This window comes from Carassius auratus, chromosome 36 (assembly GCF_003368295.1).
Source record: "Carassius auratus strain Wakin chromosome 36, ASM336829v1, whole genome shotgun sequence".
Taxonomy (NCBI): domain Eukaryota; kingdom Metazoa; phylum Chordata; class Actinopteri; order Cypriniformes; family Cyprinidae; genus Carassius; species Carassius auratus.
The window spans coordinates 910145-913759 of record NC_039278.1 but is presented as its reverse complement, the minus strand read 5'-3'; positions in this window follow the sequence as shown (position 1 = coordinate 913759).

Here is a 3615-nt window from a genome sequence, read left to right as displayed (position 1 = left end):
TTTGAAGCTCAATAGCATTTGAGGAAAAAGACTTGCAGTCACAAAACAATTGTAATGTGTTCATTTAGGTGTCAGCTACGACTTATACATTTTTTATATATATTAAAATAAAGTGTTACTAAAGTTATATATATTGTTCTGTGTATGTGATTTCAAAGTCTAGATGGGTCGGATTAACCCTTTAACTGTCATATCCCTTAAAATTTGATTGCCAGAAGGTTACTGTAAATGCTTATGCCCGCTGGGCACAGTTTTCCCGATGCCACCGGGGTGGCGTTGCACTGACGGCTTGAGCCCGCCATCGCTGCTTGCAGCTATATTTATTATTATTAGGGCTCAAGCCTGGAGGGCGAGAGCCCTATTGTTTTCCTTAGGATTATTTTTTATAATTTTTTTTTTTTCTAACGTTACGGGGGCTTTTGGGTTCCTAAACATGCTTGAAAACTCTTGAAAATTGGCACACACCTTGGAACCTGTGGCCATTAGGGCCGGGCAGAGACTGATACACGGGCGTGGCACAGGGTCTCTACAGCGCCCCATGGAATATGGAGGGCCATATATCATACATACTTGCACGTATACACACGAAACTCGGTACACATGTAGATCTCATCAAACCAAACAACTTTCTTACTGCATGTCATAGGCTCCGCCCAACAGGAAGTTGGCTATTTTGGGTTTAGTAGTCATATTTTTCGTCAAAGTTGTGGGGGCTTTTGGGGTCCTTAACATACTCAAAAACTCTTGAAAATTTGCACACACTTTGGAATCTGTGGCCTTAAGGAGCCTGCAGAGGCTGGGACCCGGGCGTGGCACAGGGGCTCTATGGTATAGTCAGTAGTAAGCAGTTTATAAATACAGCTATAAATAGCTTGTTCTTGGCTTATAAGCACATTTATTAAAAAGGAGAGTAAAGGGTCAGTTATCTTCGTATGAAAAATAAAAAAATAAAAATAAACAAACAACACAGATTGATACAGAACTCATAAATTTTATTGTGGATTTGTGATAAAATCAGCCTTTAAATGAATTCATACTCCTCCAAGAAGACACAAGTAGTTCACACCAAAATGTTTTAACATGAAGCCATTATACTGAAGATGTTAAATTTCGAATGGGTTTAGGATACCTTAAATGGTGTGGCCATAGCGATTTATTAAAGTAACATAAAAAAATACAATAGTTATTTTACTATATCTTTAAAATTTTTCATTCCAACTCTTCATAATTTTTTATATACGTAGAAGTCATCATTTGAAGGAAGCACAGTAAGTTTCATAGCTTTATCATTTTCAAGAGCCAGCATAAAAATAAAACTATCATAACTTATAAATCAAGCTTGCAAATCTTAGTATCAATAATGGCCACCAGATGAAGCTATAGGATTACTTTTAAATAATTATTTTAGAAACAAGTATGATTTAAATCATTTATAGAAATCTTTCAAAGAAAAATAATATGTATTTTATGTATTTTACTGATAAAATGACCCTGACTTAATTAGAATAAAAAGCTGAAGTATTGTGAACTGTATATTAAGAAATAATTATTTATAGGCTTTATGGACAGATACGTTTTGAGTGACTCTTGAAGGATCAGCACCACATCCTCTTTTACCACTGTTTAAAGAATTTATCTTACAGAACAGGTGCGGATGAATTTTGAATAGCTTGAATGGTTTTGTCCCGGTGATTTTTTGAAATAACAGTAAAAAAGTAACCAGTAAATGTCTTTTATTTTTTTAAGTGCAGCTTCTAAACACTTCAAAAAAATGTACACATAGAAGACAAGTCATTCTGAGGAAATATGCATAGTTTCATGACTATACAACACTATATGGATGATAGAAAATTAAAAAAACTATCATGCATCTGATGTCACTCTGTCCCTCTGTCGGTAATGTGTGTGTGTGTGTGTGTGTGTGTGTGTTAAGTGAATTAGGTGTGAAACTATCAGGGAGCATTTAGTCTCCAGCGCCAACATTTTACAGAACTGCCACTTTCCTGGAGTCTCAGAATTACAATTTGTCAGGTTCTGAGAGATCTAAGATTCCAAAAAATGATTTAATTAGAATACCATGAAGTATTGTGAAATACTATATATTAAGACTTTATATATAGGCTTTATGAACAGATTAGAGTGACTCGTGAAGGACCAGCACCACCTCCTCTTGTCCGATGGTTTGAGGAACATATCTTCCAGAATCCAAGATTAAGATTTAGGAGCTCATTTTTATTCCACCTCCTTTCCTGAAAGTCTGTCTTGCAGAATTGAGTAAAAATTAATCTTCACATTAATTCCTAATTATTTTGCAATTCTTTTTGTCAGTTCTTCTTGACCTGTTTTTCTCTTCCAGCTTTCCTGGACTATTGTATAGCACTCATAAGTGATTAAATACAAAATAATGGTAGTTATTAAGATTGATATGGTTTGGAATTGGTAAAATGTGCTTGGAAAAAAATCACAATAAAACAATGTTTTAATGTTTAAATTTGGGATATTAACTGACATGAATGAATGCTATATAAATATTGTTCATGTTAACATATTTTTTATAAATGGACTCTTATATAAAGTGTTACTAAAGTTATATATATATATATATATATATATATATATATATATATATATATATATATATATATATATATATATATATATATATATATATATTGTTCTGTGAATGTGATTTTAAAGTCTAGATGATTCGGATTAACCCTTTAACTGCCATATCCTTTAAAACCTCACTGCCAGAGGGATATTGTGAATGCATGTGCCCGCTGGGCATAGTTTACCTGATGCCACCGGGGTGGCGATGGCATTGGTGGCTTGAGCCCGCCATCGCTGCTTGCAGCTATATTTATTAGGGCCCGAGCACCGATGGTGTGAGGACCCTATTGGAATTGCTCCGTTTATTATTAGGGCCCGAGCACCGATGGTGCGAGGACCCTCTTGGAATTGCTCCGTTTATTATTATCATTATTAGGGCCCGAGCAAAGATGGTGCGAGGACCCTCTTGGAATTGGTCCGTTGATTATTATTATTATTATTATTATTAGGGCCCGAGCACCGATGGTGCGAGGACCCTCTTGGAATTGCTCCGTTTATTATTAGGGCCCGAGCACCGATGGTGGGAGGACCCTCTTGGAATTGCTCCGTTTATTTAGGGCTCAAGACCAAAGGGCGAGAGGCCTATTGTTTTCCTTAGGATTATTTTTTATTATTATTATTATTATTTTTTTCCAACGTCTCGGGGGCTTTTGGGGCCCTTAACGTGCTTAAAAAGTCTTGAAAATTGGCACACAGATTGGAACCTGCGGCCATTAGGGCCGGGCAGAGACTGATACACGGGCGTGGCACAGGGGCTCTACAGCGCCCCCTGGAATATGGAGGGCCATATATCATACATTCTTGCTCGTAGACGTATGAAACTCGGTACACATATAAATCTCATCAATCCAAACAACTTTTGTATTGCATATCATAGGCTCCGCCCAACAGGAAGTTGGCTATTTAGGGTTTAGTATTCAAATTTTTCGTCAAAGTTGTGGGGGCTTCTGGGGTCCTTAACATACTCAAAAACTCTTGAAAATTCGCGCACACTTTGGAATCTGT